Source organism: Onychomys torridus, chromosome 4 (genome assembly GCF_903995425.1).
Source record: "Onychomys torridus chromosome 4, mOncTor1.1, whole genome shotgun sequence".
In the NCBI taxonomy this organism is placed as follows: domain Eukaryota; kingdom Metazoa; phylum Chordata; class Mammalia; order Rodentia; family Cricetidae; genus Onychomys; species Onychomys torridus.
Window position 1 is genome coordinate 17,077,545 of NC_050446.1, and position 25,816 is coordinate 17,103,360.

The following is a 25,816-nucleotide window of genomic DNA, read 5'->3' on the forward strand; positions in this document are numbered from 1 at the left end:
CTGTGGACATGGGTTTTGAGGTCTTTTTCTCAAACTTCATTCATTGGGACTGTCAGTCAACTTCCTGTTGCCTGTGAGTAAAGATGCAGGATACTCAGCTCTAGTACCATGTCTGCCTGCAAACTGCCATGCGTTGCACAAATCCTAAATGTTATTATAACAAAAACCCAGACCCAGATATTGGGGTAAGTGCTGAAAGATCAGAGAAACAAAGAAACAAGCCACAGCCACTTACCTCACCAACTCTATGAATCCCCAGACTGAACGCCCCTGAATCCTCAATTAAAAGCTCTCTAGTTCCTGTCTCCTCAGGCCTTACATGCCTTTCTCTGCCCAGCCATTTCACTTTTTATCTCAAGCTTCCTAGCACTGGGATTAATTGTTAGTTACTTATCGGCACTCTTACCTGTGAGGAACACGTCCCAAACATGACAAATCCACAGAAGAGTTTTTATTAAAGAGGACAGAAGATAGAGGTGACAGGCCTGTGTGAAGCACACATGTGAGTGAGGAGAGGAGAGAAGAGGGGGAGAGGAGAGAGAGAAGAAGAGGAGCAAGAGAGGAGGAGAGAGACCTGTGCAACATGGCACCGGCTTTTTAAAGAGTGGGCCACTCATGCATACAGGACCGCATGTGAGTACTCCACACATGTGTAGATTACATGACCACGAAAGCTTTACGCAACCATGTAAAGCCACAGATTCCTAGTCACGCGAGATGTTCTGACCTAGAAATGGCTGTTTTGAACCAGAAATAACTAGGTGGTCTGCCGGGAAAGCCCAACCGTGTGGACATGTTGTGATTTCCTATCATTAATGGCATGTGTGCTTCTCAAATACTGGGGTTAAAGGTGTGTGCCACCACTGTCTGGCTCTGTTTCTCTCCTAGACTGGACTAATTTCATGTAGCCCAGTGTGGTCTTGAACTCACAGAGATCTAGATGGATCTCTGTCTCCCAAGTGCTAGGTTGAAAGGTGTGTGCCATCACTACCTGACCTCTGTGTTTAACTCTGTGGCTGGCTTTGTTCTCTGAACTTCAGGCAAGTTTTATTTCTTATATTACAAATATCACCACAGCCATGCTCCCTGCCATGAGGAGAATTGACTGAACCTCTGAAAAAGTAAGCCAGCCATTCCCATTAAATGTTTTCTTTGTGAGTAGCCATGATCATAGTGTCTCTTCACAGCAATGTAAAACTTATACTAAGACAGAAGTTGGTACCAGAGACTGAGGTATTGCTGTGATAGGCCTGACCATGCTTTTGTTTAGAGTAATATGGACTTCGGTATTTTGTGTTAGGAGAGCAGTGGAGTGCTTTATGCACTGCTTAATGAGACATACATACTAGTAGGAACATGGAAGACAATGGTGTTGCTAATAATTTGAAATGTTGGGAGCTGGCTCAAGAAGTTTCAGAGAAGAATTTTAGTATGTTGCCTAGAAATCACTCTTGTGATATATTGGTGAAAAAAGTGGCTGCCTTTTGCCATTGTCCAAAGAGTCTGCTTGAGGCTAAAGTGAAGAATTTTAGATTAATTCCATTGCAGAGAAAATCTCAAAAGAGCCTAGTGTAAATTCAGTTTTGGAGTTATTAGTGTTAACTTTAATAAAGATTTATACTGAATGTTTTGAGGAGAAAAAGAACACCAAGAAGTGGAATAGAGAAAAATTCTGTGTTCAAGGTGATAAGCAGATTAAGAAATGCAATAAAGGGAGTGGTGGCCTAGGGTAAGATACCACCCAGTTAAGTATCCAACTTGTGAAAATGAATTAAAGAAAAAGCTTAGAACTGGGTGTGGTGGGACAAACCTTTAATCCCAGCCCTGGGAAGGCAGATGCTTATGAATCTCTGAATTTGAAGCCAGCCTGGTCTAGAAAGCAAGTTTCAGAGCAGCCAAGCTTCTGCAGTAAAGGACAGAACGATTGTGAAGATGTAATTGAAAAAGATGGCCATGTTCCAGCCCTAATAAGGAGCAGATCTCGGCAGCTTCAGCCACGTAGTTCTACCTTTAGAGTTAAGAACTAAAGAAATGGGTTATGGAATTTGCCTCAGTGCCTAAAGAAAGTTGTTGAGGCCAGTCATGTGTGACAAGGAGTAGAAGGAACTCAAGTAAGTATGATAGAGTCAACAAAGCTGAAAGGAGTTGGAGCCCTGAAGAGCATTTTGTCCTCAACATGGAGATGCAGAGTTTGGAGTTTGGTCGCCTGGTTTTCGGTCTTGTTTGGTCCAGTATTTCTTTGCTATGCTCCCATCCCTGCATTTTGGAATGGTAATATATATCCTATGACATTGTATGTTGAAAATTTGTGATCTGCTTTTTGATTTTGATTTTTACAGGTGATTACAGTTAAAAGATTGTCATACATCTCAGAAGAGACTTTGGACATTGAAATAAACTTGAAACTGTTATAGACTATGGGGACTTTTTAAGTTGGACTGAATATATTTTTGAATTATGACATGCTATACACATTTGGGGGCCAGGAAGTAGAATGTGGCAGTTTGAAAGGAACTGACCCCCAAAAGGAATAGTATTATTAGGAGGTGCTGCCTTGTTGGAGTAAGTGTGGTGTTGTTGGAGGAAGTATGTCACTATGGGAGTGGGCTTTTAGGTCTCTTTCTCAAGCTTCATGCAATGTGACAGTCAGTTCACTTCCTGTTGCCTCTGAGTCAAGATGTAGGACTTTCAGTCCCAGTATCACATCTGCCTGCACGCTGCCATGCTTGCCACCATGTTGATAGTGGATTGAACCTCTGAAATTATAAGTGAGCCATCCCTAATAAATGTTTTCTTTATGAGTTGTCATGGTCATGGTGTCTCTTCTTAATTAAAACACCTCCTTAGTCCACATCCTCGCCTGCATGAACCGTTATTTGTTCGATCGATCTTGACCATTCTGAGAGATATAAGATGAAATTATGAAGTGGTCTTGATTTGCATTTCCATGATGACATAAAATATCTTTTGCTAATTTTCTGTTTAGAGCTGTACCTCATTTTTTAATTGGTTATTTGTTTTTTTTTAAGTCCAATTTCTTAATTCTTTATATATTTTAGACTTCTATCAGATGTGCAGTTGGTAAAAATCTTCTCCCATTCTTCAGCCTGCTGGCTTTTTGGAATTAAGGTGTCTTTAATCACACAGAAGCTTTTCAATTTCTTGAGGTCCCATTTATTAGTTGTTAATCATGGTGCCTTTACTATCAGTGTTCTGTACAGAAAAATCTTTTCCTGTGCCAATGAGTTCAATAATATTTGCATTTTCTCTTCTATATGATTTAGTGTATCTGGCAGTCTTAGTCTATTGCTGTGAAGAGACACCATAACCATGGCAACTCATAAAAGAAAACATTTAATTTGGGCTTGTTTACAGATTCAGAAGTTTAGTCCATTATTTTCATGGCTGGGGGCATTGCAGGCAGACATGATAGTTGAGATCTATATCTAGAATCAAAGGCAGCAGTCTGACTTGAGTTTTTAAAAGCTTATAGCCCATTCCCAGTGATGCATTTGCTTCAACAAGACCATACCTACTCCAACAAGGCCATACCTCCTAATCCCTGTGAGGTAGTGCCACTCCTTTATGACCAAACATTCAAATTCATTAGCCTTTGGGGACATTCCTATTCAAATTACCATACTGGTCTTATGTTGAAGCCTTTGTTCCATTTTGAATTGAGTTTATATAGGGTGATATATATGTATCTATTTTCATTCTTCCACATGAAATTATCCAGTTTACTAGCACCATATATTAAAGAAGCTGACTCTTTCAAGTGTGTATTTCTGGCTTCTTTATCAAAGTCAGGTGTCTACAAGTGTGTAGACTTATTTCTGGGTCTTCAGTTCTATTCCACTGATTGATGTATCTGTTATTGTGTCAATGCCATGCTGTTTGTATAATTATAGCTCTGTACTACAATTTGAGATCAGGGATGGTGATGCCTCCAGCAGTTCTTTTATTATTTAGGAATGTTTAGCTATCCTGGGTTCTTTTCTGTTTTTATATGAAGCTGAAAATGGTCTGCTTTAGGATAGTTTATCACACTGTGTAAAGACGAGTTGCTGTTTTACCTTGCCTGCCTAATATATCTGATTGGTTTAGTAAAGAGCCAAATGGCCAATAGCCAGGCAGGAGAGGTTAGGCAGGACTTCTGAGCAGAGAGAGAAACTCTGGATTAGAATCTAGTATGGGGGATTTCACCAATGGGACACAGAGGGAGTCAGACACATAGAATAATGGAAACAGGTTAATTTAAGTTGCAAGAGCTAGTTGGGAACAAGATAAAGGATAAGGTTTTATAATTAATAATAAGTCTCTGTGTCATCATTTGGGGGCTAATGGTCCAAAGAATGTCTGATGAGAAAGTCCGACTACATTTGGTGCTCAACATGTGGCACACAAATGCACATAATGCCTGAGGAAGCTGGAAAAAAATTCTGAACATGGAGCTGAACATGGCTTCCCAGTAACCACAGTTTCACCTGTGGTCCCTATGTTTGTGGGCATACAGAGGTACAGCTCCTTTAAGATGCCCTGCTATGTAGCTGAGCACTTGAATGGTGCACAACTAGATAAAATGGGAGACTAGATAGAAATGCCTGCCATAGCACAGGTGGAGCTGTGGTGAGTAAACACAGCTCTGTGCCAGTACCTGAAGGCATAAGGCTGTCATGAACCTGAAGGGAGCAGAGCCAGTCACCAGCACCATGTGCTAAGCAGAGCTGCATGGCTTCACAAGTGCAAAAGGTCAAGTCCAGACCAAACAGAACCTCTGAACAGGTACAGTTTGCTTAAAAATGTGCTTAGATGCTCAAGAAGGAAAAGAAAATGGGTATAGACAGTAATTGAAAAAATAAATAGTTTAACAATAATAAAGTCTTTAAAGAGAAAGTAAAGTAGTGTAAAGAGAATAAGCCATGTAAGGCTGAGAAATATTATAATACGGGATGTCTGGGTCCTATATAGTGCTTTGTTAACTTAAAAAAAAAAAACAGCTGTTAAAACAACAGATGCTGAGATATTGGATTATAGTAGAAGAAGAAGAAGAAGAAGAAGAAGAAGGAGGAGGAGGAGGAGGAGGAGGAGGAGGAGGAGGAGGAGGAGGAGAAGAAGAAGAAGAAGAAGAAGAAGAAGAAGAAGAAGAAGAAGAAGAAGAAGAAGAAGAAACAGCTAAACTAAACCAGCTTATATATTTTAAGGATGTCTTAACTCTAGAAGGTAAGTCAGGAAATCTGTTGCATTGAGAGGTTTTGACTTTGTTTCAACAGGAAGCAAAGAGTTACGGATTTCTTCAAAATTAATAAAGATCAGATTTGATAGGGGAAGACCTCCTGAAAATCATAGCTGTAGGCATGAAGGAAGAAACCAAGAAAAACTACAGGACAGGTGATATATATGTTGATCACTCTACTATCAGAACAGTTCTGAGACTGGATGAGATCTTGTTAGCTACAAAGTCCTCATGACTTATTATTACATACATCCTTGCATATGGCATGTGTGGATACTTGTAATATAGTTGGCTTATATAGTCCAAACTGACTTACAAAGTTGACAGGTACATTTTAACTGTTCAAACATAGAGCAAAGAAATCATCTTTAGCTGATTTGTTCACACTTCACATCCATACTTTTGTTAAATCTGATATGAATATTACCTTTAAATGTTTGTGTATTTTCAGAAGAAAAAGGGCCAGATACCAATGAAGACAAGACAAGTAGCTCGGGTGATCCCACCTCTCAGAATGCTAATGTTATAGTTTTTTCAAAAATTTGCATCCAGGACAACTTCAAAGCACTTAGCTGAGAGGGTGCAGCTTCACAGACTATAGCAGCCGGGACTTCAGATAAGCCTTGCACTTTCCCACCACACAGAGGCTGGGAACAAGTGACACAGCTCGCTTTCCCAGGGCTTGGCCATTATCCCAATTTCCTCAGGGGCCCTAAGTATGCTGATGGCCCCCAGACAATAGGAAGTAATTTTTAAGAACATGACACCTATATTCCCAAGAGATGGGGTGGGTGGTTTTCTGTCATTCAGTGGGTTATAGAGTTTTGCCACTATTTAAGGGGTTAAGTGCAAGTTGTTATTGGTTATGGTAAGGGAGGAAGCTAAGCAAAGGAGGTTAGATTCAGGGACCTCTTTCTGAAAAGAAAAAAAACGGGAGCTATCAGTGATAGCATAATAAGGTAGATCACTGAATCTACTTTTAATCTGAAAAGAAACTCTTAATCTAAAATATTTATATAAATATGGATTTTTGTAAATTAATATAAATTTAAGGTTATTTTTGTTAGAACACATTATATATATGTTTCTACTCTTATTTAAGATAGTTTTGTTCATTGATACAAATTTAATGTTATTGTTGTTTTTAACATACTGTATGTATGTTTCTACTCTTGTTTAAGGTATTGTACCTATGCAGCTCATTTAAAAATGTAATGTAAAGTTCTAGTCCTTGAAAGCTATTATTAAAAACTGTTCAGGGTAATTAATAAATGCAGGTTAGTAGTTAGTCACCTAGTGCAATGGAACTTGTAGTCATATTAGGTATGTTTTCAAGGTCAAACAGAGATATTTTAAATAGTCTTCAAACAATTCAGAGATCTGCAGAATATGGCATTTAAGACGTTTTAATAACATTGATTCTTTTTTTTTTTTTTTTTTTTTTTAATGACAATGATACATGTCTGCTCCTGGCAGCACCAATCTACTTCAGAGAAGATGATGGGCATTGAAGAAACTCCATATGGAGTTTACTTTCTTTGTGGCCAAAGTTAACCACTGGGCAAGAAAATACTCTTTCCTCAACTGCTGACAGTATGCTGTCCAAATGGGCAAGCAAGACACAAGAAAGAACTGCCAAACCTTGCCAAGACAAAGTAGGAAGGCCCTTCAAAATATCCTGCTTCACATAAAAGTCTGTCAGACATGCTAGGCCTGTAGGCCGAAGATGGATGCTCCAATGTTGCAGAGGAAACTTGGGTGACTGCCTAAGCAGCCAGCTGTTTCTGTCATTCCTCACAGTATGCTGTCTGAAACAAAATTTAAATCCAAAACCAAAAATAAAAAACCAAACAAACAAACAACAAACAAACAAAATCTTGTTGTGGAAACTGTAGTGTAGCCCAGTGAGCACAGAGTACACTCTTTATTCCAAACATCTTTACTTGTAAATGTTCTTTGCAACAAGTCATTGGTCTGGGTTGAGGTCTCTGGCTTCTGCTATATGACTGATACCAGGCCCTCACTGGGACTTCTCTTGGATATACTGTTATTGTGTCATGGAGATCCTGTAGCTTTGAATCTCCAGATCTGGCCCCTTCAGATAATCCAGTAGTTCATAGACTAGGTGGACGTTGGGGTGGACTAATTCCTAGGCCCAGTTCTGGACCTGGGTAGTAGCTGGGTTGGTCTGCCCATCAGCTTTCCCTCATTGTCACCACCCAGGTGAGCTTTCCAGCACTGCCCCATCTAGCTTACCCAATGTAGCAAGCAACAAGCAGGGCCAGTTATCCAGCTCTCAGACCCTTGAGTCTGGTTCCCCTGTACTCATTCCACCCAGGCTATTTCTACTGTTTTGCCTAAGTGAGATACAGGGCCTGCTCCCATGATTGCTGCAGTTGGTGAGGTGCAGAGCCAGAGGCTGGCTCTCCTACCTACAGCAGATGGCACGGGTGGTTGGAGGGGAGGGAGAATTTCCCTCACCCATGACATCACATAGCATATAATGGAGGGGCTAGTTCTTCTGCTCTCACATCTACAGGACTGGCTCATGACCTCATATTTTAGTTGTCAACTTGACACAATGTAGAATCAATCACCTGGCAAGAAAATATCAGTTTGGGACTGTGAGAGATTTTTTTCTTGGGCAGGTTAACTGAGGTGGAAAGACCCACATTCAAAGTGAATTTTTATAGGCTGGACTTTAGGCTGCAGGGGAAGAAGAGAGTGTTGAACACTATCATGAGTATATTAATCATTGTTCTCTGTTCATGATGAAGAAAGTCATGTAATTAGCTGCTTTGACATTTTCTGGCAATTATGGCATGTAACCTGAATTGTGATTCATATAAATCCCTTTCATCTTAAGTTTCTTTTGTATATTTTCATGGTAATAGAAAATGAAACTGCAATACAACCTTTCTATTTATTCCAAAAGTTCAGTTTATTCTATACATTTATTTTAATTTTTTTATTTTTTCCTTTTTATTTATTTATTTTTTTATTTAAATTTTATACATCAGCCATGGGTTCCCCTGTCTTCCCCCCTCCTGCCTCCACCCACACCTTCCCCCCAGCCCTCCCCTCCATTCCCATGTCCTCCAGGATCAAGGCACCCCTGGGGATTTATTTAAACCTGGTGGATTCAGTACAGGCAGGTCCTGTCACCTCATTCCAGACTGAGCAAAGTGTCCCTGTGTAAGCCCAAGGTTCCAAACAGCCAGCTCATGCACTAAGGACAGATCCTGGTCCCACAGACTGGGTGCCTCCCAAACAGATCAAGCTATTCAATTGTCTCACTTATCCGGAGGGCCTGATCCAGCTGGGGGCTCCACAGCCTTTGGTTCTTATTACTCTTTCCTTCCTGTTCTACTGACTATATTGCTAACCTGCTAATGTCACATATGTTGCTTCATTCACTGCTTCATGAATTGATCTATTTCATTTATATCTGTGTTTGTCTCCTCTTTCACCAATGACAATAGAAAAATAATTGACAAAAATAATGTAGTATAAACTACTACACTGAAAATTATGTAGAGCAAAAGTAGAAAAAAATAATTAAAACAAATGAAGGGCATTGATAAAGGGTTGGAAATGAATGAATTGTTTAAGTTGGACAGGAACAGAAATAACCAGATGAGAGACCAAAATCTTAAGAGCAAAGGATGAAAAACAAACTACTAAATGAATGGAAAACATAAACTGGCAGATGCAGCTATTTTTAGATCAGACATAGTAAATTTCAAACAAAAGCTAATTAGAGGAGATAAATAGGGACACTGCATATTAATAAAGGAAAAAATTCAACAAGAAGATATAATACTTGGAAACATTTAAGGGGGATTTCAACACTCCACTCTCATATTAAGATTGTTTTTCTAAACTAAAAACACATAAATAAACTTCAGAACTGAAACATTCTATGGAACACTGTATTTAACAGATATAAGTAGAATATTCTATCCAACTGATAGGAAATACCCACTTTTATCATCAGAATATGAAACCATCTCTAAAAATAACTATATTGAGTCTTAACAAGCACAAAAATATTAAGATTATCCCTTGTGTCCTGTAATACCATGGTGTAATAAAACTAAAAATCAGCAAGAGAAACCAAGAAACCACAAAAATATTTAGAGACTAAATAGCACATTTTCAATGGACAGCAGGTCATCAAGAAATCATAGGATAAAAATTTAAAATTCTCAATATAAATGATAATGAAAATAGAACTCAGAACCTCAAGGATGCATTCAAGGCATTCTTAAGGGGAAAGTTTATATTAATCAGTACTCACATTAAAATTTGAGATATATCAAATAAACAATTTACTTAGACATCTTAAGGCTCTGTAAAAACTAACAAACAGCTCATCATAAACACATTACATATCAAAAACAATAAAAATTATGGGAGAATCTAAAGAAATAAAAATTAAAAAATACATAAAATTAACCAAACAAAAACTGTTTGTCAGAAAATTTAATAAAATTGTCTAACCCCTAACCGACCTGACAAAAAGATGGAAGAGTACCAGATACCAAAGTTAGAAATCAAGGAGGTGTTTTTATAACAGATTTCAGTGAAATACAGAACATTATTAGAGATTACTATGAAAACTTATGTCCCAAAAGCCATATATACCAGGAGAAATAGAACAATTTCTCAATGTAAACAAGCTAAAACCATGAGATATAAATAACTTAATCAGATCTATTACAAGCAATGAACTCAAACATGTAATAAAAACTTCCCCTCAAAGAAAAGTCAAATTGTCAATAAAGGAAGTCTGCAGACCATTTCTTTGATAAACAGATGCAAAAATTCTCCACAAATACTTGCAAATGGAACTCAGGATCACATTGAGAAGATTATATATCATGACCAGGTAGGTTTTATTTCTGAAAGGCAAAATTGATTCAACATATAAAAATCAATAAATGCAATACACCCTATAAATATATTTATAGACAGAAACTACATAAACTTTTCTATTGTTGTTGAAAAGGCACCTCACAAAGTTTAATATCGCTTCATGGTAAATGTTCTAGAGACATTGGGAATATATGGACCATACCTCACAATACTAAAGTCTATAAACAAGAAACTTATAGCTGGCTTCATATTAAGTGGAGACAAACTGAGAGCCTGTCCTCTAAACTCAGGAATGAAAAAAGAATGCCCATTCTGCTTCATTCCTTTGATATAGTGTTTGAAGTCTTAGCTATAGTAGAGAGAAAACATAAAAGGAAAAACAATAACAAGGAAAGAAGTCAGACTATATATCCTAACTAGGATTTTTACATATGGAAATAAGTGCTTTGAACTAGCAATTAGCCTGGGATAAGTAAAAACTTAATAAACTTTGGGCTATTCTTGGTTTTTTTTTTTTTTTGAGATATATTTATTTATTATGTATACAGTGTTTTGGTCGCATGTATGCCTGTGTGTCATTTGAGGGTACCAGATCTAATTATAAATGATTGTGAGCCACCGTGTGGTTGCTAGGAATTGAACTCAGAACCTCTGGAAGAACAGCTAGTGCTCTTAACCTCTGAGCCATCTCTCCAGCCCTTGGGTTATTCTAAGTGAATGTGCTGGTTACTTTTGCCTCAACTTAACACAAGCTCTAGTCATCAGCGAAGAGAGGGCCTCAACTGAGGAAATGCTTCCAGAAGATCTGGCTGTAGGCAAGCCTCAAGGGCATTTTCATAATTGATGATTACTTGAGGAGTGCAGAGTCCATTTTGGGTAATGCTGTCGCTGGGCTGGTAGTTTTGGTTCCTATAAGAAAGCAAGTTGAGCAAGCCAGTAAGATGCACTCCTCCACTGCCTCTGCCTTAGATCCTGCCTCCATGTTCCTGTTATTGTCCTGACTACTTCTATGAAGAATGGTGATGTGGGAGCATAAGCCAAATAAAGCCTTTCCTCCAATAGTTGCTTTGGTCTTTTTGGTCTTGGTGTTTTATTACAACAATAGAAATCCTAACTAGTAAATTATATAATAGATATATTTAAATGGATTGATCTATGGTGAAGAACATAGATCATGGAAGATTTTTAGACAACCATTGTAGTATATGGAAACTTTGGATTCCTGTTTGAGCCTGCTTTATTCTACTAGGCTCAATTGAAATGTTCTAAAATTTATTTTAAATCTGTATATTTATTTATGAATTGACTAAATTATTGAATAAATCTAACAATTTGTGATTGATATTTAAAAATATCACAGACTGGCTTGATATTTTAAAATAGGTTATTTTTAAATCTTATAATTTAAGAAAATAAATTTATTTTAAATTTTATTTAAATGATTTTTAAGGTTAAGAAAACTAAATTACAGTAATATTATCACATCATTACCATTCATAAGGTATTATTATAATAATCTATTGTAATAAGATTCTCTCAAGGAACAGAAGAGATAGAATGAATATATTTTTAGAGTGACTTACTGACTGTGGTCCAACTGGTCCAAGAAAGGCTGTCCAAGTATCCAGTAATTCTTCAGTCCACTTGGCTAGATGTCTCAGCCAGTCCTCAGTATACACTGGAATCTTGAAGAAGTCGCTCAAAGAAGAAAGTCTTCACTAAAAGGAAGAGCAAGGACAAAGAGCAAACGCTTCCTTCTTGTACTTTTTTTACATGGGCTGCCACCAGAAGGTGTAGCTCAGATTTAAGGCAGATCTTCCCACCTAAGAAACAAAACAAAACAACAATCTGGATTTTGGTTGGGTCTTCCCATTTCAAATCATTCATTCAAGAAAAATCCCTCACAGTAACAGCCAGATGCCTGGATTTTAGTGAATTTCAGATGTGTCAAGTTGACAACCAAGAAAAGACACCATACCTATGATGACCTCTATGCAATTAGTAATGATTATTTCACCAGAGATTAAAAAACATAAGAACTTGTGGATGTTTTAATTAACAGTTTATCCTTAGTGTTTATGTGGTATTTTCCCCAAAAGTCTGCTTTCATCTATTATTGTAGGAAATACATGTGTATTTGTGTAAAATAATGACTTGACAGTTTTCAAATCTTTGGATAGAATAAAAAGATTGTATTATATTACTTAATGTGATAAAAATAAACTTTGTTATAGTGACATAATAAAACAAGTAAAAGAAGAAAATGTGACAGGGTTAGATAGCACAGTTTCCTCCATCTTGCATTCTTGCTGAGGCCATTGTAGTATTAACTAAAAGTTGATCTTTTTGATGGAGAATCCCATGAAAATTATCCAACTCTATTCTAGGAAGCAAAGGTCAGGAGGTTCTAGCTATCTTATCTCAGCTGCTATTAAACTGTCTGCTTGTATGGAACCCACTCCAAGCAACTACTTGCTTCAAGCTGCTTGCTTTGGAAAAAAACCCTCTGGCTGCCTGAGATGCCAGGTCCTGGGTTCTTCCTTTAAAAATCCCATGTTCTGGGCCACATCTAGGTCTCTGAACATTAGTGTGGTTCTAACAGGCTTGAATAAAGACTTTCAATTGGCCATATACTGTGTCTGGGTGGCCATCTCTTGTGAGTTCCCTTTAACAAAATTAATAGAGATGTGGTTGTATCAATTTAGGTGAGAAAGTATTCAAAAGAAGATATAAAATAGAATATGTCCTGCCTTGGGGTATTTTCTTCTTTCTTTCAACTTGACAAAAATTCATGTTTTATGAGAAGAGGGAACAACAGTTGAGAAAATGCCTACATCAGATTGTCCTGCAGGCAAGACTGGGGGGTTTTTCTTAATTAATGACTGATAAGGGAGGTCCCAGGCTACTTTGGATGGTGCCATCCCTGGGTAGGTGGTTCTGGGGTGTTTAAGAAAGAGGTCTGATGGATTTGGCAGAGTCTGTCTCAGGGAGCCACTGAAGGATGAGGACATGAGGGACAGATGTCCAGCTGGGGGAGGAAGTGAATGGGAGAGCAATGAAGGAGATGTCTTGATAGAGGGAGATATTATGGGTTTAAAGAGAAACCCAGTGCTAGAGAAATGCCCAGGAATCCACAAGGATTACCCCAGATTAGACTACTAGTAATAGTGGAGAGGATGTTTGAACTGGCCTACCCCAGTAATCAGATTGGTGAATATTCTGTCATTATAGAACCTTCATTCAGTAACTGATGGAAGCAGATGCAGAGATCCACAGCCAAGCACCAGACTGAGCTCCAGGAGTCCATTCAAAGAGAGGGAAGAGGGAATATATGAGCAAAGGGGGTCAGGATCATGATGGTGGGGAATCTACAGAGACAACTGAACCAAGCTTATAGATCTTTTGTACTAATCACTGAGGTTCCTGAGCTTCTGTTTCACTTTTGTATTTGCCTTTGCTGTTTTATCTGTTTTAGTGAAAATAGATTCTTCTCTCACACAATCCAATCACAGTTTCTCCTCACAGCTCCCCCTACTTTCCCTTCCCCCCATCCACTTTCTCTCTGTCTCCCATTAGAAAATATCAGTCCTCCAAGAGACAGCAACTAAATGCAACAAAACAAAATACAGTAATACAAGGTCCTCACATCGAAGCTGGACAGACAACCCAACAGGAGGAAAGGAGTTCCAGTATCAGGCAAAACAGCCAGACAAACACCTGCTCCCACTGTTAGGAGTCTGGCAAAACATCAAGCTATCAGGCACAACATATGAGCAGGTGACTGGGTACAGACACATGCAGATCCTGGTCTTGTCCCTTCAGCCTCTGTGAGCCCATGTGAACGCTGCTTAGCTTATTCACTGGTTCATGTTCTGACTTCCTCTATTCCCTCTGCCTCCTACAATCTTTCTGCCCTCCCTTCTGTGGATGTCCAGGACTCCAAGGTGAGGGACCTGATAGAGACCTCAAATTTAATGTCCCTCCTCTTAATGTCTGGCTGTAGGTCTTTGCATCTGTTCCTATCTGCTGCTGGAGGGAGCCTCTCTCATGACAACTGGACCAGTCACTGATCTGAGTATACCAGACCATTTTTAGGAATCATTTCATTTTTTCAGACTAGTCATGTTTGGTTTTACCCTAAAGTCTCAGGGCTATCTTGCTCCCATGAATCTTCTCTCCTACTTTGTTGTGGGTCATACCCACTGCAGTCTTTATTATATTTTTTATCCTTTTATACTTACTCTAATTTAATTACTTTATTTACATTTAATTTTACTTTTCGAGTTTTTTAAGATCTATATTTTTTACTTATTTCAAATATGATTATAATTTCTTATTTAAGAACTTTATGCCTCTGTTTTAAAATTCTTATAAGATCATTCCAACATTACTGATCAAATTTCTTGATTGCATTTGATGATCTGAGTACAGATACTCCAGTTGATCATGTGATAGTGATTTTTGTTTTAATTCTGTATTATTTTAGTGTTTCAGAGTCTATAGATGTTATTTGAATGTTCTGTTTTAAATCTATGTGATGACATTGTAATAGGCTATTATTTATTTTATTTTAATCCATAAAGTGATTGGCATGTGTGTGCATCTTTGTTCAGCTCTGCTTTGTGCTTCACTGAAGTACATCAAATGAGACTATTTTCTTTCACTTAAAATTTTCATATGTGAAATCTATGTGAATTTTCTACTATTGCTTATCAATGATGGAGTGTCACTGAAAATTAAGGCTAGTTCTCAAACTCAGCCCCTTAAAATATCGACATGACATTCTCACCTACTCAGCACATGTCATCCAATAAAGATATTACTATTTTTAAGCCATTTCTTACATAGTTTGGTGAGATCTCCCATATAGGTAAGCAGAAACATTGATTTGGGAGTGGTGTGTGTGTGTGTGTGTGTGTGTGTGTGTGTGTGTGTGTGTGTGTTCACATGTATGCCCATGTGCATATGCACACTTCTGCTCTGACTCCTATTCTTCCTGTTCTTCATTCTTGTCCACATTCACAGTATGCAATATGTGTCCTTAAAATACTCCTAGCATCCGAGGAAGCAGTTATTCTTTATGCTCTAGTGACTCATTATCCTTGATATTTGACATTTACATTTTAAGTCAATAGTTTTCTGATTGTGAATTAGCCAGTTTCTCACTAATTAGCAGCTGTGTTCTGACAACATTGATTTGGAATTAGAAAGTTGTGAGCAATAGAGTAAGACAGTAATGTAAGGGGGATATGCATGTCAGGTTATTTTAATTTATTCTCAGGAGTTAACCTTTCTGAACACCATATTGCCACAACATCTCTCCAATTCCCAGCAATGACTGGGACAGGAGGATGATTGCTAGACCAGATTAATAATTCAGAAACAGTTTTTAAATGTATTTTGAAGTAACATGTGCCAAAGATTTTATAGAGATTTAATCTACCCTCAATTAAAACATCTAATGTAAATTAAAAGTAACTGTAAACATGTATAAGAAATATAGACATGTATGATTATAAAGTGTATAATATCAAAAATAACAATTTTAGCAAATAATAAAATAGAATCATTTCATTGTATTTATCTAAATAATTCAAACCAAGGAAAAAATAGAATTGAAATGCATTAGAAAATGAACATATATAGAAATTGGAGATAGTTAATGTGTATATGTTAACATTACCTTAGAGGATTTTTTCATGAGTAGAAAGATAAATGATAAGTGTACTGTTTCGTATGAATATTAGTTATAGGTCAAGTGTAGTTGATAGTTCAGTGTTAGCTTTTTCTGTCCAGTTTCAGACTTATCATTACAGAAACTTGTTTCTAATTAGTTGTTTACTTGCCATCAAATGAGATATTCTATTTTGTGGTAGGATTTCTGTTCTATTTTTATTTTCATTATAATTTTAAATAATTTTTATTATATTTAAAAGAATTTTTAAATTTAAATACTTTTTTCATATTCTTCCCCTCTCCTAAGTCCTTCCAGATCCTCTCCTCCTCCTTCCCACCCAACATTAAGTTCTTTCTCCAAAGACCTATTACAACACAACATAGAAAAACAATATAATACTTAACAAGGGGGAAAAAAAGCAAACAAAACAAAGGACCGAAAAAAAAAAAAAACCCACCAAAACCAAAACCAAAACTCTCCACAAAAACTCCACCAATGTTTAGCCAAATAAAAGCACACACAAAAACAATCTGTGGAGTCTATTTGTCAACTATTCCTAAACTGGAGACCTGCCCGGGAATGGTTGATATAGCCATTGGGACTCAGATTTGGCTTATTTGATGACTGCCTTTCATATGTTTTTATCCTTCTTAAGTTAACACATAAGCATTCTTTCTGCTTGTTTCTGTTTCTTTTGGTGCTCTGATACTTTCCAAACCACATGCATCATGGGTAGACTTTTATTTTGGTGGAAAGATCAACCTTACTGGCCATGACACTTAGGGCAGTGTCAGCCTGCTTGAAACATAGTTGTATTTTCTTCAGATTCCAACAGCACTGCTTTAGTTCAGATTTGCTTCCATTTCTTAGCATCCCATGGTCTCCTTTATGATTAGAACTAGATCAGTTGCTAAAGCTGAAATTCTTGAAACTTAAATTTTTCTTTTACATCAACATGTAGCTAATCACTCATATGACACCAAGATGTGCGCTCATTTATTTTAGCTTTTGAGATTATGAAAGCAAAGACAGGAAGGATTGACCTCTGAAACTCTTGAGGACAGGTTTCTTATGCTGCTGATAAACAGAAGTTTTTTGCAGGCAAGGCAAAAGAAGAGAAAGAGTGACCTATGTTATGCAGAATGATGTTAGTCTGAGTATGACTTCTGTGTAAGTCCTTCAGACAAAGCTCTGTACTCGTGAAGATAAAAGTTGATAATTCTGTACCACAATCAAATTTAGCTGAGCTTAGATTGAGTGTTTTGGTTTTAGCCAAGCTTTTCCATCTCCTAATATCACACAATTGGCAGGCATCAAGGAAAAAAAGAGAATATTCTCTATGATGCTGAAATGTTCACTGCTTGGTCTCTTTGTGTTGGTCTGACTGATAGGTAGGGTGGAGGGAGGACTGGTCCAGCCAGTCTCTCCCTGGGGCTGAGGGGGATGGTGAGTGCCAAAGGCCCAGACCTCCCCTGTCCACCAGAGAGAAGCACACTGAGCCTGGAGCCTTGTCAAAGCAAGGACTCACTCACTTTATTGCATCAGGAGAGGACTTATATAAGTTGGGGTGATGGGGTGGTGTGGTGTGGGGTGAGAATAGCAGGCCAATGAGATGATGCTATCTCAACAGTTACTAGGCAGAAGCGATTCTAGGTCTGATAGAGCTTAGTCACTCCTATGTGGAAGTCATGTCTGAAGACAAGTCGCCAAACTCCTGAGCTAGGCTCAGGAAGTTATACTGGGCCTCATGCCTGGGCCTTATGGAGCCCAACAACTTTTCTCTTTCTTGTTAGGAAGAAGTTAATTGTTTTGGGCTCTAACATTTAAAATAGAATATCTCCCAAATGAAATCTTTACTACTTTAGAAACTTTTTTTTCTCTAATTTATAGAAATAATTGATAATTTTTATGAGGGTAGTAACTGAATTTTAAATATGAAGATTATGTTGTGGAATATTAGTTAAAGATGTGTTTTCTTTTATGCTGTGGAATATTTATTTAATGATGCAAAGATGTGTTGATTTTTTTATAATGCATTTGTTTAACTCTGTAAAGCTGTGTTACTTTGCCTGTCGAAAATACTTGCTTGGTGTAATAAAGAGCTGAATGATCAATAGCTAGGCAGGAGATAGAAATACACAGGTTTGGCAAGCAAAGGGAATAAATAAGAAAAGGTAGGAAAATAAAAGGAGAAGACATGACATTAGAGGTCAGCCATCCAGCCACACAGCCAACAACAGAGTAAGAACTAAAGAAAGACATAGAGAATAGAGAAAGGTAAAAGGCCAGAGGCAAAGGGTAGATGGGATAATTTAGGTTAAGAAAAGCTGGCTAGAAACAAGCCAAGCTGAGGCTGGGAGTTCCTAAGAATAAGACTTCATGTATTTATTTGGGAGCTGGGTGGTGGGTCCCCCCACAAAGCATAGAGTTAAAAAACCAACAGATATGGTTGAAATAATGAAGGAGGTCTTGGTCTACAAATAGTTGTAACAAATTCATGATTAATATTAGTGCATATTGTGAAAGTTTCACTGAATTATAATTTTTACCATTTAGGATATTAGAAAGAAATTTCCAATTATTTGAGAAAGTTTTAAAGAGATCTCAATATAGCATGAATGAAGAATGTAAATATATATATATATATATATATATATATATATATATATATATATATATATATATATATATATATATATATATATAGTGGAAATATTGCCAGAAGGGTTTTGACATAAGTACTTAGTTGTCAGTGTAACTAAAGATGAGTTTAGTGCATCTTTTCTGAAGTCCAATTGGATGTGTTCTCAGAACCAGATGACACAAGTTTGAGATAAGAAAGGAAATGAGTTTATTTCCTAAAGTTTTGCAGTCGAGCAGTTTCTCAGCACTTCCTGGTAGATCATTTTTCCCTCTAGACTGAAAAGCCTTTGTAACGATTTATTTATCCTAATTGATAAAAATAATCTGTATTTAACTCTTGTTCTTCCAGATCTTCATTTCCCAGGAATTCATTGTGGAAACACTGTAACCAAGTCTCAATTTTTAGAAATCATAGTTAAAAGTACATAAAGCTCTCCTTTAGCAGAAATGGCTCATGCTGTTCTTTGTCTGTTTAAAAATGATTTTACTTTATTATTTGTTTATTTATTTATGGATGTACATGTATATGTTCATATTTGAGGGTAGTCCCATGCCCCCATGCATATGGAGGTCAGAAAACAACTTGCGGAAGTTGATACTTTCTTTCTACTATGTGGCTTCCAGGAAACAAACTTAATTTGACCATTTGTTAGCAAGTGCCTTTTCATTCTAAGGTGCTTCTCCCAACACCTATCCTTTTCGTATAGTGTGCCAATCACTCATTTTGTGGGGAAATAAATGTTGTTTGCTGAAAGGGGTAGATCTTATATTAAAAAATAATGACTGTGTCTTAGACTGTGGAAGCTGATTTAGTTAGATTTGACAAATTAGCAGCATTTTTTTTTTGTTTGTTTAACTACCAATTTAAGATTACAGGCATAATTAAGATTTTGTGCACTAGATCAGATTTTACAAATAGATTAAAAATACTTGTTAACTATAACAAGTTTTATAACTATGTCGTTTATCAGGAATGAACCACGCAGCAGTAATTTTTAAAATAGTACTTTTCCTACAATTTAAGTGAGAACTACTCAACAAGTTAAAATTTTATCTGACAAATCTACAGAAAGCATTTGAGCAGAATCTAATCAAGGTTTTCACCCAGGCCATTCAGTGAAAGGTGACAAGGGGAGCTTGTTCCATCGCTAACATGACATACTACTTTTGCAGAACATGTAGCTTATGTTGCTAGCAGCTCACAAACAGCTATACCTCTATCTCTACTGGTATCTGACATTTATGATGTGTGCACCCAAAATACACCCACCCAAACAAAACACAGAATTTAAAGTAAAATATTAAAAAAGAATAAAGCACAATCCTCATTCTCTAACTTTGTCTTTCTGCACATTACAAAGAGAAGAAAACCTTGTTAATAGACAAACATCCACCAGTTTTATGTCAAGATATTGGAATTTTGATCTCAGAAGTTCCGCGTATCTATATTGTATGTTGGTGTTGGTTAACTTTCTCAGTCATACCCTGGCTTGTATTTTGGAACTAGGTCTCTGGATCCTGGAGCTCACTGACAGGGTTAGGTTAGTTTGTCTGCAAGCTAGAGGGTTATCCGGTTATCGCCACATCCACAGCAAAGGAATTACAGGCATACATCGCTACTGGGTATAGCTTTTACATGAGTATCAGGGGATAAAATTCAGCTCCACAGGCTTATACAGTAGCACTTTACCAACTGAGCTATCCCCCAGCATAGCTTCAGGAATATTTTTAAATAACCATTAATAGTCCATTTAGTTATACTCATGCCATATTTTTTAAAGTTTTAATACTTTACATTTGTTATAGCATACTATAACCATGTAGGTTATTTTTTTACCCAAATTTTTTTTTTTTTTAGAATATCCTTTAATTTGGGACAAAATCTGATTTTCTACACAAAAATCCCATTCATATGAAAGTATTTTCTATCTTTTAAAACTTTCCTTATCATTAGAACATTTTATATCTATGAATTGTATTTATTTTTCTTGTATTGTTTCAGTATTAATTTTAATAAAGTTTATGGAACATTTTAATAAAATGTTACACAGATCCACTGCAAGCTTTATTTGAAATCCAGAAAACAAAGATATTGCATATTCATTACCTAATTATTATAAATACATGACAAACCTGGAAGCTTACCAGTTTTGTTACAAATTTAAAGTTACTTTTTATTAGATCTCAGGCTATTTATACAGGACACTTAGCAAACGCATTTGTTCAAAAAAGGATCTTTTTACTTTGGTCTGAGAGGGAAACAAAAGTATGATCAAAATCTTGCATCTCTGTCTCCTCCATGTGTAGTGGATAGCTGTTCTATCTATGACCTTGAAGCACTGCCCTTAGGGCGTGGCTCAGGGCTACCCTTAAGATCTGAGACATTTCTTATTTTCTCCCTTGTGGACTTAGATGCTGAGACAGATGCAGCATTGGGCTGTACACTTCCAGGACCCTATGATAAATCTTCCATGCTATAGTGAGTCTTCCTCCATAGTAAATTCCTGAACCCTGTAAGCAGGCTCCGTGGATTTCTTGTATGATCCATGTTTTTGCCTCCTTCAGTTTAGGCTCACCTGTTTACCTTTGTATTAAACATGTATCTCCTTAAAGTATTCTATCTTTACTACAACATGAAAGTGTAGAGATAATTATTGTCCTAAACATGTTGTAAAAAGAGAATTTAGATTCATGATAGAATAAAACAAATAGGTTTCAATGTAAGGTGACTTTATAAGCTTTTAGTCAGTGTTAATGGGTTTTAAGATGGTCATTGTGCTCCTTTAGACTCATTTTTTTTTTTTTTTGAGTAGTGACTTGTGTAGGATTGGACAAAATAAACACATTGAAATATGTTTTTGAAATGAGTCAAAATTGTGCTAAAAACATTTTTATTGGGGCTGGGGAGAAGGCCTTGTCAGCAGAACGCTTGCTGCATAAGCATGAGTGCCTAAGTTCAGATATCCACCAGAACCACATCAAAAGCTGGGCATAGTGCCACAGACATCATATAATCCCAGGAAGAGAAGGTAAAGACATGAGAATCCTTATGACTTGCTGCTCTGTTAATCTAGCCAATTAGTGTGGTTAGTAGAAGATCATGTCTTAAAATTTAAATTGCAAAAGAGATTGAAGAAGACAACCCACATAAACCTCTGTCCTCCACAGTCATGTACATGACACATATATCTGCACCTGTACCCATGGTCATGTATAAAAAAATAAATAAATGAATTAAAATTGTTATGTTTCATATATAGCCACACCCCACACATCTTAAATTTGGTGTGTCAATAAAAGTAATGTTATCACATCATACATTTTTAAAAAGTATAAAATGAAGTTGTTATAGTCCCCCCCCATATTCATTTCAGGAGCATACAAACTTGTCCTCTATACAATTGCACAAAACTATTACAATGAACACACAAAGCACAATCAGATTGTACTTACTTGTAAAAGGAAGTAGAAAGTTTACATTTCTATTTCTTTGAGATGTTTAAGGGGCTGGGTGAAAGAAAAGGATTAAAAGATGAAACTTATTATGCAAGCTCAAGTTATTCTTTTTTTTCCTTTGAGCACATGATTTTTCTTATTTTTTATTTTTTTATTATATTTGTGTTTTCATTTTACATATCAGCCATGGGTTCCCCTGTTTTACCCCCTCCCGCCCCCACCCCCACCTTCCCCCATCCCCTCCCCTCCATTCCCATCTCCTCCAGGGCCAAGACTCCCATGGGAATTCATTTAAACTTGGTTGATTCAGTACAGGCAGGTCCAGTCCCCTCCTTCCAGGCTGAGCAAAGTGTCCCTGTGTAAGCCCCAGCCTCCAAACAGCCAGCTCATGCACTAGGGACAGGTCTAGGTCCCACAGCCTGGATGCCTCCCAAACAGTTCAAGCTATTCCATTGTCTCACTTATCCAGAGGGCCTGATCCAGTTGAGGGCTCCATAGCTTTTGGTTTGTAATTCATGTGTTTCCATTAGTTTGGCTATTTGTCCCTGTGTTTTTCCAATCTTGTTCTCAACTATTCACACTCTTGTAGTCCCTCCTCTTTCTCTGTAATTGGACTCCTGATCCAATTGGGGGCTCCTCATAGTTCATGTGTTTCCATTAGTTTGGCTATTTATCCCTGTGATTTTTCCAATCTTGGTCTCATACAATCCTTCCGCTTTCTTGCCAATTGGACTCCCTATACTTTAACATTGGCTTAGAACATCTTTGAGATATTCTCCTCCATTTTGAACTTTTCTCTCAAGACAGTAGTATCAAAGCAAGACATGGAGCATGGGTTCATTCAAACAGGAAGCTACAGTAATGAGTTACTAATCAGAGAAGTTCTGGCATTAGGAGTTTAAACCTGCAGTATTGCATTACCCATCAGTGATGTGTAATGCAGCCATGATAGTATAGGTATATATCCATCAGTCTGTTCTAGCTGGTGGGGCGTCAAAGTAGGAACATCTGAAAACAGTGAGAAAAATGGCCTCAGGTAATACACAGGGCTCAGCATCACTGCTCCAGTTTCTACCTGGTGAGAAGCCTCCAGAATAAACTACTCTTCATCTGTAAATAGAACTGGGTTACAAAATAGCAGTCAGTTGTAGAAACGTGGAAGTATGATATTTTGGAACTAGCAATAAGACATAACAGAGAACATGAACTTTCATTTATTTGAAAGATGATTCATGAGGTTGACATGATTTAGTGAGAAATATGGGACTCCACATGTGCTAGAGATAAGATAGAGAGGAAAGAAGCATGTCACTGTAAAACCCACAGGAAAATTGGAGGGATGTATGTCTAGTGTACATCAATTATCTCTGTAGGAAAGCCTGGGCAATGTATTTGGTGCATGACTTGGATGATATCAGTGAGAAGGTAGAGATTAATATTTCTCCCAAGGAAGTAGGAAATTACTAGATATTTGAGCAGAGAAGTGAGAAATAGAATTTTAAGAAACCACTCTGCTTGGGTATATAATATACAACATCTATTAAAGATGTGAAGGACCTGGCTGGACTGAATCTACCAGGTTGAGCTGAACCCCCAGGGTAATCTTTGCCCTGGAGGAGATGGGAATGGGGTCTGGGCTGGGGAAGGCGAAGGTGGTGGCAGTACAGGGGTACCCATGGCTGATATGTAAAATTAAATTAAATTATAAAATAAAATTTAAAAAAACAGGAAAAAAAATGTTTGGTTGGTTCCTTCACCCCCTCCCATGTTTCTGAGGTTTTTGTTATAAAAGAGACTTACTGTCTAACAATAAATGAGTTCTTGCCCTACTTGACTCTTTGCTGCATCTGGGTCTGATTGTGTCCTGGTAAGAGGCAGGCTGGGAAACAGGCTTACCTCTCCTTGGTTCCAGGCCACCCTTTCAGAGGAGACCTAAGTTCCTGGTGGGACAAGACCCCACATAAAGTCATGTAAGACATTGAGTTTATTGGTGACCTCATGTTTAGGAGTGGCTCAAATCGTAAGTAGGTACTTATCTTTATTTAAGACAGGTCTGGAAATTATGGACTTTTGTAAATATTTTTTCAATAATAGATAAATTAATAAATAAAATTTCCTTTTCCTTTAAACTCTACAGTGATTTATTTTGATGTGTTTTTACATTATCTTCTCCCAGGACTTCCAATTTTCTTGGCTCTTGTTGAGAAGGCACTCCATCTGACATACTCATATCCAAGTAACCCATAGGTATGAGCCTGTGTGACAATGTGCACATATTTAGTATGAGACATTATTTCACAACTATTAGACTGGGCCTTTTTGAAAAGCAGAGCTGTGTGGTACAATATCTTTTATTCCATACTTTGTGATAAATACAGGATAAGCCAAGTGAACATAATCCTGCTTTCAGGGATTTAAGAACTCTTCACTAAGCATGGCCAATGAAACAATGGGGATGGTGGTAGTTATATATGCCTTATACAAAGCCAATTCATAAAATACAAAATGACATTGTCACTTGGGACTCAGTGAATCTAAAGGGTCTTGATGTAAAGGAGCTTCACCTTTGTGAACCTACTTTTCTGTCACTTAGAAATCCATTTGCTCTTAGATCCTTGGGGCTCATAGCTAACTCTAGGTATTCCAATAATATAGGTACAAAGGCCAATCTGTTGATACAAAATACCTGTTATCTGGACCTTTCTACCAATGTTACCCTATGATTTTCAAGTGCAATTTCCTTGGTTACATTTATTCATGCCTCTGTTGTTCAATATAAAAGCTAAGTAGTTTGATAATTTTAATTGGTAATGTGAGTTAATGGCTCAGTTATCTCTCCTTATTTAATTAATATGTTAAATATTTATCATTAATCAAATAATAATTGGATTTAATATAAGATCTCTAGCCCAAGGATCTTTGGAGTCTCTTTGACTTTGTTTCTCTCAACTCTTCTTAATGGTCTAGCAGACACTCTGCTCCAGCTAGACAATGGAATCACCTCTGTCCATTTAATTCATAATATATTTCTGACTCCATCCTGTCTTTAAGTTGAATGGAATGCTCACAGAAATTCAGCCACAAGTGTAATTACTTTTACAAGGTTCATCTGCATCTTTAATTTTTCTTTGATAATCTATAACTAAAAAGTCGCTGTGTCTTGATACAAGGTTCATTGAACACATACATGTTTTCCTTGTCAAATACATCATACATTAAGGATAAAAAATAAAATGTAATATGTCTTACATAAATTCATTAAGTAATGGATAGAAATAAAGTTATTGGAAAATAAGGGGGAAATTGTACGGAATTATGCAACAGTAGGGAAGTGCAATCTTTGATCAATTAATATTTATACTGTGTTAGCTTTGCTCAGTGTTTATTATATCTGCATAAATATTGGGTTTATTGGCTATACTTATTTAGATGTCTAGGAATCTTTTGTGAGGCTGATGTGAGGAAGGAATTCAGGATTTAAGAATAACAGGAGAAAAACATCAAGAGAGAAAACTAGCCTAAATGAGAGTGATATTAAGGTCTCAGCATAAAATTAATAGGTTTTATACAGTTTCTCCAGTCTTCCTGGAACCTGTCACCACCCAGCCCAAGTTAGCCTGCTGGATAATCTAGAAAATCCCACAGATAACATCATCCTGATAAAAAAGCATCCACAGAGATGATGCCAACTGTCCAAAGATGAAGAACAAGTGAAATTGATACTAACAAAGACAGAACTGCCCAGCACATAGGCTCATGAACAATGACAAGTCATTTGTTATTTAAGCTACTTATAATCCTCAGAAACTAAATTCCAATTTATATACTCAGTCGGTAGTTAAAACAGGGAAGAAATTATTTACTTTTACTAAGAATTCTCACTTACTGAACATTTATAAGGTGTGGGGCACTGTTGTTTGTGATGG